The sequence below is a fragment of the Periophthalmus magnuspinnatus genome, chromosome 23, assembly GCF_009829125.3.
Source record: "Periophthalmus magnuspinnatus isolate fPerMag1 chromosome 23, fPerMag1.2.pri, whole genome shotgun sequence".
NCBI classification, from domain to species: domain Eukaryota; kingdom Metazoa; phylum Chordata; class Actinopteri; order Gobiiformes; family Gobiidae; genus Periophthalmus; species Periophthalmus magnuspinnatus.
In genome coordinates, this window is record NC_047148.1 from 20,851,946 (window position 1) to 20,864,697 (window position 12,752).

At 42.6% G+C, this 12,752-nt stretch overlaps 1 protein-coding gene across 1 annotated transcript in view; it reads left to right on the top strand.

Annotated features, from left to right (window-relative positions):
• The window catches only part of dym (dymeclin), an 87,672-nt gene that overhangs the window by 46,230 nt on the left and 28,690 nt on the right, over positions 1-12,752 (top strand). The gene's annotated exons all lie outside the window — the stretch shown is intronic.

A 12,752-nucleotide genomic window follows, 5' to 3' on the forward strand; every position in this document is an offset into this window, starting at 1 on the left:
AAAGGCAGTTTGTTACTTCTGTGCTCATGCTCTCATTAGTCTTCTAATAACAGGTTGCATTTTGGAACTTATTTTGGGAGACATGGCTTTGTGTCTTTAATGAGTGGTCAAAACAAGGACAGGAAGTGGTCAGGACTATTTTCAGGAGCCAATACCACCAATCAGAGCTCATGTTTTCTATATATCATTTGTTTGTTTCTTTTTTTTTGATTGAGAAAAGATTTGGTACTTACAGAAATGATAAAACATCAGCTATAAACGCAATATTTTTTGGCCTTCTGATGTTTGAAAAAATAGGATTGTGTCTGTCTGGGCCCGTCCTGTAACTCGTCAGATGGGTGTCTGTGAAGAGGATTACCACTGTAAGCCTGCTTTAGCCACACACACAGTCTCAAAGACCTACATTCACAAGACCCACTTTCCACATGCGAGCTCCTATTCAGAAAACAACTTCAAAAAATACTCAATAAAAAGAAGAAAGAGATAATAAACTGTGCTTTGACAACGACCTAAAGATCTCACACAGCACATCACTCAGGTGCATTTTAAAGGGCAGCTACAAATAAAACTTACAGCCTCATTTTAATTAAGCTTTTTCTCACAGTGTATCTCCATATCTGCTGCGTCAATAAGAGAGACTTACTGTTTGACTGTTTCTTTTACAAGTTTCTTTCTTCTTACCTTCCAGCCACTATTGTCTCAGTGTGCAGTGTTTTAATTAGTACAAAATGCTGGTATTCTGTTCCTTGACATCATACACTTTTTCCTAATAAAAATCCTAGCTCTGAACACTGAGTAATGGCAGCAGTGTGTGTGGGCAGTGTGTGTGTGTGTGTGTGGGAGCGTGCGTGTGCTGGTCTAAGCCATGTCTTCCCTCAGACAGACTGACCCTAATACTGAAAGCAATAATTCCATTTAAGCTATTTCAGATTATGGTCACATTTCGACTCAGCATTTCTGATTTTGGTTTTATGTAATTAAATAAAATCACCTGTGTATTTAAAAAAAACAAATTTTTTTATAATGGGCTTTTTCTCTCAAAGTCAAAACTTAAATTCTGACAAAACACACACACAAACACACGCACGCACAGACATGTACACACGCACACACATACACACCCAAACACACACACACACACACACACACACCCCCACACACACACACACACACACACACACACACACTATAGAAGTCTATGCATTGGATGTGGATAGTGGATGTTGTATATTGTTCCACACAAAGGCAGCACCTATAGCTTAATGTGTGTAGGTGCTGGTGTCCTGTGGGTGGGGGTAGCAGTAGGTGGGGCCTTGTAACCCTGTATGTGGTGTTAATGGGGGTGGAGGTTCTTTGTATCTGAATGTGCCTTGACCTTTTCACATTAGCGTCTTCCCTGATTAATATGTCATTTGACACTGGCTTTATGTAAACATCCCTGTGCCTGTTGTGTGCTCTGGATGTACTTTCTAATGTGGACTCTGCATGAAACACAGTATGCTACTGGCATTTTATTTTTAGACATCCGATAGGACTGACATCAAACGACATTATTCCAAACAATGGGCTTGCATATGTGCAAGTAAGCCATACAGTATGTGTGCTCATGTGTGCAGAGCTGTGTGCACGTGCTTTTATACATGTGAAATGCACAAAGTCGACACAAAGCTGGAGCCATAGTCCTGGCTTCCTGCTCCCCAAGGGGCAGATAAGACCCTTTAGTTTGTGTCTGACTGCGGGCCCCGCAGGAGGGGGCTGTGCCTGGCTGGGTCAGGTCTGGAGAGGGAGGGTGGGGACAGTCTAGCCGCGTTTATAGGCTGTATGTCAGGTTGGGGGTGGAAAGAAGAGCACAGTCACTTCTGGCATTCTCATGCGTGTTTAATCCCTTGCATGGCCTGCAGTCACTGTGAGCCTCAATGAATCACATAAATCACTGGAAACACAATATAAACACAAGGAACAGTGGTAGTGCCACATACGCACACATTACTACTTAAAAATGTAAATTTAGATGGACCAGGCGATGCTTTTCCTTTTACTCACAGGGATTTCATTCACAAATCTGACTCACATGCTGCTATATTAGTTTGTATTGTCCTAGTTAAGCAAACGAATTAGGACTCAAACTCACATCTGAACACACATAACAGTTGATAAGCTGTTTAAATATGTATTTCTTTACATACATATTTGATTCTTCTCACAAGGGCTTCGCTTCCCTGACGCTTGAGTTGTGACTTATTAAATTGTGAGGAAAAGCAAAAATTCATTTTCCTGCAAGTCTCCCCATTTTTTATAAATGATTCCCTCAGCCCTCACAATCACCAATCACATCACATTAAATCAGCAGCACAGGCTCTGCTCAGATGCTCTGCCTTTCACTGAGTATTCAAACACATTGTGTATGTATTATTGCACTGATAAATCAAGGCAAATGTCAGAGCACATGCTACTTGAAAAATGATTGATAGGTCCAATATCAGCATGAGGCAGGCATGGGATGGCTGCAATATCCTCTCGCCTTTCTTTTTCAATCATGTATAGAAAGAGCCATTACCTCTGCCTCCTGATTATTGCACTCCTTTGTCTGTTGGGCTCCTACAGAGGTCAGAATCCCCCATACTGCACTCTGGTGATGTCTCTGCTTTCGAGCTGACTTTAATAAAGAAATGACAAATTTATTTTTACCTATAGGAAGAAGACAGCATTCAAATGCAAGACATCCACAGAGCCTTTCCCTTGATTGTGTAAAGGCAGAGCTGGGCCCTGTAGACCGGGCCCTGTCTGCTGTAGCTGGAGCAGCAGACTGGGCCCTGTAGCTGGATCAGCAGACCGGGGCCTGTCTGCTGTAGCTGGAGCAGCAGACTGGGGCCTGCCTGAGGGAGCTGCATTCCTTCCAGGAGGAGGGCACCGCAGAACCACGGCTCCCCTCACAGTTTGGTGTGAGCTGCAAACACCTTTGTGCGGATTACAGATTTCTACATTTTACAACCAGGTTATCACCACAACAGCAAACCCAGCCTGGACTGCAGGCAGATGTTCTATCCAACTCTAAAGAGCACTCTTTAGATGAGAAAGTCGTTTCAAAGGAACATTCGACTGACTAAAGTGGTTTGAAACACAGTGAGTGTAGGCCTGGCCGTGCACAGAGCTGTAGACTGGTGTGTCTGGCCGCAGTGCTGACATGGTGGGATTCCTCTGTGGATTGGAGTAAATGAGGTCTGTGGAATGTGAGCGCAGGGTAATCATGGCAGGACGACAGGAGTAACCAGATACGGCCTGCCAGACTTCAGAGGAGTGGGAATCCCTCTCACAAACGCACTACCTCCAGCAGGAGACGAGCTGGCTGGAGCACATCCCCTCACCCCCTCACCCCCCCCACCCCCCCTCACCCATTAGCAAAATACACCTCTTAAAAAGTCCTCACCCTGTCACCAAACTCTTAATGGACCTGGCCAAAGCACTTTATGTCTTTATATGTTTTGTTAACCATACTCATGTTTGACAATCGAACAAAGCAAAATTGCATAAACTTAACTCACTTAATAGAACAATATTAAAGTCATATATTCACTGAATGACATGTCTGAACACTGCTTTTTCTGATATTTGTTTGTTGAGTTCTACTACAATACTATCACTGTAGATTATTATAGTGTGAGTTTTAAGACATTCTATTTAAGGGCATAAGTGCTTTTGGTGTAACATGGTTCTTAACAAATTGTGTAATATGCAGAGACATACTACAAAGGAAATGGTTAATTTAATCGCACTTTCTGAATCAGACCGTGACCGCAGCACATCCTGTTTGAGCAGACAGCGACAGACTTGACAGACTTGATTTACAACAACACGAGTCATAATCCTTGTGCAGTAAATAATACATTTTATTTTCCAGTCATTTCATAAAATCTGGAAATACCTGCTGGAATAAAAATCTTCACTTTTCCTACTGAAGATGTAGTGGAAAGTTCACTTAAGTCAGTAACACATTAGACGAGAGAGTACTTTCTGTTCTTATGTTTAAGATTCACAGCTCCTTCACTGAGGATCATATAGAAGGCGTAATGATGCTCCAGTTAATCGCAGAGCCCCATAGCAATGTATAGAATCGTACTTTCATGCCAATTAAACTCCCAGAGAAGCGCGCCGCCAACCAAGCCGCCTCACTAATAGTCTGCGATAGCCTTCACTAATAACACTCAAGTCTTAGAAAGAAGAACATTCTTGAGGAATGGATCCCAGAGGGCAAATTTACAGTTTGACACGAGCACTAACTTATTGAGCTCCTTAAGTATGTACAAACAGGGGCGGTGTGTGGATATGCACGGTGCAGATGGACCTGGGTACAGTGGACCCCGGGGCCTTGTTAGATGAAGAGCCAGATCAAAGCTGCCACTGCTCTGATCCAGGCAGAGCGAGACATAAAGGAGTGAAGTCTACTGTAACTGTACTTTCAATCGAATTATGTGCTCACTTACCACAGAGAGGAGTCTGAGCTGTGAGAGTCTTACACAGTCCAGCCCGGCAGACGCTCTGCTGTTACGCCTTTTCAATTCATTAACTCTATTTTCAATCAAACAGGGAATTCAAGACAGGTTCTGTGAAGGTCTTTACACTGGTGTTTGCAGCACACGTTTAACTTAGTCTGAAATCCATGTTGACGTCTTCATTTAAACGTCAGGCCTGATACTGAGTGCTGTTTTCACTCTTCACCCTTTTACCTAGACCTAGACAGTTTAAAGTCCCATAAAATACTCAACATTCTACTTTAACGTACTTTCTTTTACTGTGAGTTTGCATTGATCCCGGTCAGGTCTTCACTCAGAGCCGCCGCTGTCGTCACAAGAGCCTGAGTACTCTCTTCCTGTTGCCCTGCCCTGACGTACTTCCACGTCTTACATGGAACTGCATTCTCCAAACAAACACGCCAAGGCTGGACCCCCCATACTCGCAGCAGTCGGACACAGGGCTAATTAACAGAAAAACAGTTTGTTCTAATGAGATTCCAAAGTCAAATGTCTAGAGACACTTTGTTCTTAGGAAACGGAAATATCAGTATATCATGGTCAATTGTAGACTCCTAGTGCTATGGTTGTATAAAATATAAGTACTATGTTGTAATCACACTTGGGAGAGTTAATACAGTACGGTGGAAAACAAAACAAAACAAAACAACAAGCAAACAAACAAAAACACTACAGCATCTTAAAGGAACTGTGTGTACATCTGTGTCCCAAGAACGAAATATAACTTTTACTGATAACTAATGATACTAATGCTGTTTTTTTCTTAATTACAAAACATTGGACAGTAAATAGTCAGAACATGTTAAGATTCTTACAGCTGAATTTGAGTTTATAAGTTAGAACTTTCTGCGGTCCAAAGCGTTACACAGATTTACAGTCCTGAACATGTATCCAAAGGCCTTATTGGAAACAGTATAAATTCCCATAATGATACGCGTCAGTTGTATTGTAATAAAATAGGTTGAGTGTGAGCAGAGCCAGTGGGCGCTGATGCAGTTGGTTTAAAAACGTCAGAGGTTGGCAGCATCTCATCCACACTGCATTCAAAGTGAAACGGCCCCACCAGACCACTGAGTGACGTTGATGAGAATACACTGGACCACATGGCTTCCCTCCGCCACACTGAGCACACGCTGAACGGCAACGAGACGTCATCTCCGTCAGACACATGTCCACGGGAATATTTTTGTGGAGACATTGTTGGAGGAGAAATGAGTGTGACTCGCAGGGAGCTGTAAGCAGAACAGGCTCACAGAACAGAGCACCCCTGGGCTGTGTGATGTTGAGCAGGAGAAGTTATTATAGTGATTAGAGCAGCACATACAAAAGAAGCACAGCTCCACAGAGCTGCTACACCACCACCACCACCACCACACACTCAACACTCTGAGCCACTACCACACACTCAATGGAAACATGCAGCAATTTCCATTTCAGCACTTTGATCTGAGCGTTATTCCTTTGTGCGAACACTAAAGGGAAGCCCTCCAGCTCTGCTCATGTCTCTGCCATATCATTATTTACTTTAGTGTAGCCCAGTCTTCAGTGGAGGAGGTGTTTAGCATTTTTATGACTTACTAGACTATACTTTCACTATCTGTATCAAAATGGCAAAATAAATATGACATAATGTGGACATAATTAATTCAAACAAATGACAAAAGTGAAAGTGTGTAGTTTTGTTTATCTCAGGCTGCGTCTTCATGAGGTTCACTGATCGTTACCTCTGAGTCAAAACTAGAATATGTAGAAATTAAAGAAGGATACAGCTCGGCTGTTGCTAAGCAACTGCATGTTCGAAGTCTGTGGAATTTAAACAGTGGATGGGATCCAATTTTCCCGCGGACTGATTTGAATGTCACGCCTCTCTGAGAGGTGCCCCGGATGCATCCGGGCCCATCTAAGGTCTGGTATGTGCTGTGAACATGCCCATGTTGACAGCGTTGGCAGATACACAATGTAAACAACAGAGACGTGAAATATGACTCGACTTCCCCTCGTGTACTCGAGATGAGATTTGTGAGATATCTCTATTAAGATTGATACATTTAGATTTAAGAAAATGAAGACTTTTAAGGAAATCCTTAAGTTATTTTCACTCACAACTTCCAGAAAAGAACACTATTTTGACTGAGCAGAAATTATAGATTTGAAAATGGCCTAAACAGCAAAACCAACAAAACATACAAACTAAAGAAGTGAGACTCGTGCCACTGCATCGTTTGGCTCTAGACGATGGCCTCTCTCCACTGATGACCTTCAGCCCACTCACAACACGGAGACTAAGACCAGCCCATCAGGTCCAAAAGAGGCAGACAACAGGGACAGAAGGCGGGCTTTTTGGGAACATTTTAGACAAGTGTTTGGGTGTGAGAGGGCATTAGAGATCAGATTTGAAGATTACCAGAACCAGAAGTCTGCCTCGGGGCGTCAGGAGTGCACCCGCCCCCAACGCATTAGTGATGGAAGATGTGACATGTCTCCACTGTCGTCTTCATGGACTAAATGGTCCAGACATCAAGAACACAACTGCAGGGCTTTTCTTTGGAGGAACGCACGCATTAGTCGTGTGTGCAGCAAACATCAGACTGCAGGTTTTTATGTAAAGCACGCAAAGTATGAGGAGATCCAGTCTGAATCATTTGGCACTTAAAAAATAACTATAATTTGATGCTTTATTTTATGTTCTTGGACCTCCTTAACAACTTTCTTGGAACATATTATTGTGGGGTGTTGCTTTAGACCCATTTGAATGCATGAACTCTTCTCTGATTAGTTAATCCCACGTACTGAGTGTCTTTTTAAAGTACTGTATAAACATATAGTCATGGGCGTCCCTGTTCAGTATCGTGCTGTGCCATTCTCTTTGCCTTTGCCCGTCCCGTACCACACCTCCTGAGACTGCTTCTTTCTTTCTGCACCTCACGAGGCTCTGGCAGAACACAACATCTGGCTTAATTACTCATGCTGCTAATATGCTCATCTGCATGGAGCGCACTACAGCAGCACACTTTGGCACACTTTGGCACACTTTGGCTCTGCTGGTTTTGTGTGGCGAGGCGTATAAAGGTTTTGGCTTGATAAAGTTAGTTAGTCATTAAATGTTGGTGTTTGGTGTCGGTTGCAGCTATTCCCGGAGACAGGTCATCTTATTTGAAAAGCAGGTCTCTTTACAGCCGTCAACCTCAAAAACACCTTATCATCAGTAATATGTATGTAGTGATGTTAGCCACAAGAGCGGGCTTTCTGACCACAGCAAAGCTTTAATCTTCTGTCAGCGCTTAAGAAAAGAGTCATGCCCATGTGTGGTCTGTTGGGCAGATTTCCAGTATCGTGAAATTAACCAATGAGGACGTTCCAGCTAAAATTAGGGCTCATTCCCATTAATCAACCTCAAGAGATGTTTTTCTTTTTTTTTTTTTTTTTCAGTTATGTGTCAGAAACATTTTGACATTATGACTGGTCAAAAAAAGTCACCGCCTGGATTTAACTCAGCAAATATGTTTGGGTCTAGGGTCAGCAGAATGAGGTCACCTGACACCTGAATATACTGAATGACCAGGTTAAAAGAGAGAGAGACAGCAGAGAGAGGGAGAAACAGCGGCAGAGAGAGAGATGCACTGAGAGAGAGAGAGAGAGAGAGGGAGAGGGAGGGAGAGAGAAATAGAAGCAGAGAGGGAGGCAGGAGAAAGAGAGAGAGGAAGCGAGAGAGAGGGAGAGAGATGCACAGAGAGAGAGAAAGCAGAGAGAGAGGGAGAAACAGCGGCAGAGAGAGATGCACTGAGAGAGAGAGAGAGAGAGGGAGAGGGAGGGAGAGAGAAATAGAAACAGAGAGGGAGGCAGGGAGGCAGGAGAAAGAGAGAGAGGAAGCGAGAGAGAGAGAGAGATAGAGAGAGAGAGATGCACAGAGAGAGAAAGAAAGCAGAGAGAGAGGGAGAAACAGTGGCAGAGAGAGATGCACTGAGAGAGAGAGAAATAGAAGCAGAGAGGGAGACAGAGCAAGAAAGAGAAGCAGAGAGACACAGAGAGAGAGAGAAAGCGAGAGAGAGGGAGAGAGGGAGAGAGGCAGAGAGCGGTGCACAGATAGAGAGAGAAAGCAGAGAGAGGGAGAAACAGCGGCAGAGAGAGATGCACTGAGAAAGAGAGAGAGAGAGGAAGGAAGAGACAGGGAGAGAGAGAGGCAGAGAGAGATGCACAAAGAGACAGAGAGAGAGGAAGCGAGAGCGAGGGAGGCAGAGGGAGAGAGATGGAGGCAGAGCGATAAAGAGAAGCAGAGAAAGGGAGAAGCAGAGAGAGAGAGACACAGAGACAGAGATGCACAGAATGAGAGAGAGAGAGAGAAAGAGTGAGAGAAACAGAAGCAGAGAGGAGGAGGGAGAAAGAGACAGAGAGGGAGGCAGAGAAGCAGAGAGAGGGAGAAGCAGAAAGAGAGAGACAGAGACATCATTTTCACACATGGATTGTCCACCACAGAGTCCAGACCTTAACCCCATTGAGAATCTTTGGGATGAGCTGGAGAAGCTGCAGCGTCAGACTCGACCATCATCAATGTGAGATCAGGGTGAAAAATTAATGCAACACTGGATGGAAATAAACCTTGTGATGTTGCAGAAGCGAAATCGAAACAATGCCACAGTGAAACTAAAAGCGGAACAACCAAATATTCGTTATCCGATGTGCTCAGGTGGTACTGCAGTGCGCTTCAAACCTCAGTAATTACTTTTCTGCTCTTACATCAGAAATGGTATTTGATTTATTTAGAATGATATTTTCCCGTTTAGTCCAGAGAGGTGGGTTGGCGAAACATGATTGAGGCTCGACTCGCAGTGAGTAAAACCAAAATACCCCACAGTATTTGCTCAAACAAAGAGCGCACCATTCTCCAAACGCACGGCTAACCTCTGCTTAACCTTTCCATTAGCGCTCCTTTTATAATGAGCTTTCTGCAAATAGGTAATATTATGTATTTACACAGAGGAAAAAGATTAGTTTAGCAAAGACAGGGAGTGTGGCTTTTCAGCTTGTTTGGCAGTAACCTGGCCTGTGTCTGTGACGATAGCCACACAGGAAATGAGGTGCAGCATATAATTAGTGATTGTGGAGCACATGTCTCACAGTAATGATAGGCTATGAGACACATACCTGTCCTGCCGCTCTCAGATAAGAGCACTGCAAGGATTTAATCAAGTTAAAGTCGGGCTTCTCCGTGCACCAACCAACAGCTGGGAAGGTAAGATACAACTGCCACACACAGGATGAGCAGCAGAGTGGCATTACTGCGTCCGACGTGCCCGGTGTGCCCGCTCAGGACGCTAAATCAACCCCACCGAAGAAGCTAGTGGTAATTTTACACACTTTTGTATAAGTCAGGGGTGTCAGACTCATTTTCACAAAGGGCCACATCAGCGAAATGGTTGCTCTCCAAGGGCCAGATGTAAATGTAAGACAGTATAAATGTAACGTAAAATAAATGTAACTATGTTTTAATCTTGTTAATTAACCATTTCTGTATTTATTACTTATTCAAGTTACAAATATTGCATATGAATTTGCATAGATATGAAAAAATGGCTGTTCAACTGTGTATCTCCTGATAAACGGATATTTTAAGACAGTCACACCTTTTAATTTGCCTTGTTGCAGGCCACATAAAATGACGTGGGCCGCATTTGGCCGCACAGGAGTATAAGTCGCACAGGAGAATAAGTCACACAGGAGTATAAGTCGTACAGGAGTATAAGTCGCACAGGAGTATAAGTCGTACAGGAGTATAAATTGCACAGGAGTATAAGTCGCACAGGAGTATAAGTCGCACAGGAGTATAAGTCGCACAGGAGTATAAATTGTACCGGAGTATAAATCGCACAGGAGAATAAGTCGCACAGGAGAATAAGTCGCACCGGAGTATAAGTCGCACAGAAGTATAAATCACACCGGAGTATAAGTCGCACCGGAGTATAAGTGCTTTACTGAACCAGAGTGATGCATCAGTCATAATCATCCCTCTCTCCTTTCAAATATCAGGAATAACCATCACTTGTCATTTTTGCGCATTAACAAAAAGGGTCGCACAACCGAAAACAAACACAGGAATGAGTCACATAGTCGACATGAAATCCAATAAGGAGCAACTGTGCCAGCTAACCCACAAATGAACCCAGAGTGTGAGAGCGGGTGTGAGACAGAGGAGGAGGTGTGGGGGAGCCAGAAAAAGCCTGGTGACAAATCAACTGCTGCGTCTGTGCGCCAGTTGACGTGTATGGTCCATGAGCGCAGTCTGCCAGGGAACAGGAAGTAAGGGAGCCCGGAGGTGTCAGAGGATGATCCCAGTGGGCAGGCCTGTCACGGTAACTCATCCTGAAGTGCGATGTATTGCTGGAAAAAATATAGGCGATACACGATAAAACTGAAATTAAATTATGCCACGGACAAAATAACCCTAAAGCAGGACAATCCCGGTGAGAAATGATCCTAAAAGTACAATAAATAAATAAAAAAACATCAGAAACATCATGAAAACGTACGGCTATAATGAGTCGTACATGTTTTTTTATTCAACCCTCTACAGTTCAAATCCGATCTTAACAAACCCCACTTCCCAAAAAAAGATTGTTCCATAATAAATCGATATAGTAATTATAGTGAGTGGGCACATCGCTGGACAAAGCACCACTGTGTCCTCATCAGCTGTGGAAAGTACACCGCAAAAAAACCCAAAAAACGTCTTGGTTAAAATGACTTGAATTCTGAATGTTCCCCTGGATTTGAGTCATTTTGACAGCGTAATCTTAAAAATAATCTTGCATAGTTGGATACTGGATTTCAACTCGTATGACTGAGGATGTGGGAGGGGTAGTTTAATACTTTTACCTTTTGAGCAGGGGCGCTGGACGTGAGGGGGGTAAAGGGCAGTGTTTACCCAGGGCCCGATGCATTAAGGGGCCCCTCGCAAAGTCTGTAATGGGATTTTTAAATTAGACAACGTGTTTGTGTGGGACCACCAAAATGATTTGACCCCCGGGATGAGAATTTTGTGCCACACCCCTGATTTTGAGTACTGTATTTTCCAGAGTATAAGTCGCACAGGAGTATAAGTTGTATGGGAGTATAAGTCGCACCTGAGTATAAGTCGCACAGAAATATAAGTCAAACAGGAGTATAAGTCATACAGGAGTATAAGTCGCACAGGAGTATAAGTCACAGAAGAAGAAAAACCCCCCACATATTTCACATATAAATCACATCTGAGTTTAAGTTGCACCCCCGGCCAAACTATGAATAAAGGTGCGACTTATACTCCAGAAAATACGGTACTTCTTTGAGCTCAGGTTCTTATCAATGTTTAGGATTTTGGTAATGCTTCATATGTATTTTTTAAAGTGTATCATGGATCATAAATAGTGAACCAAGAAGTGTCATTGGTTAAATATTTAAATTTAATACAAATATTTGGCTAAACTTTAAAACTCCACTGTTAGCTATAGCATTCTACCTTATAACACATGGATGGAGTCCCACCATATGGTTAGTTTTTCTGATGAGCCGACGTGTATCTGAGCTGAGTTAAAATATTTATGTGTTTGAGCAAAATGCTGCCTGAACCTTTGTCTTTTTTTTATTTCTTTCTCTTATACCACTTTGAAATGAGGTTTATTTCATGTATGTCATATATTTTGCCCAACGTCAAAGTGTGTTTACTATAGTGAATCATTTAAACAAATTATTTTTTTGGTTAAAATTGGTGAGATAGAAACAGAATGAAATTTTGATTTAAAAGCATACGTAATCAAAAGAAAGACTCATCAAACAGAAGCCTAAATATTTGATTCTCTTTATGATATATGAGTGTGTAAGAGTGTACAGAACTGAAAAAACTCAAGCTGATGTGGTTTGATGACTTTAGCCTTTGTACTGTGCATCTGGGCTTGTGTCAAAATGTGATAAAACTATAGAAATGTGAAATTTATTATGGATATTTTACAAGTTTATACATTTTTTTGCCATTTACCCAAATAACTGATCAATAAATTCACACTCACTTTGTCTGATATCTGCCGTGGTTGTTAGATTAAACAGCAGCTTGACTCTGAGTGCAAGTTTCTTCATAAATGGACAATATGTGTTACTTTTAAAAATGGGGCTCATCAAAACATGTCTGAAGAGGTTTTATATGCTATCCACACATGTTTGAGTAATCTAGAGATCTCTCCCAGGCATTATTCA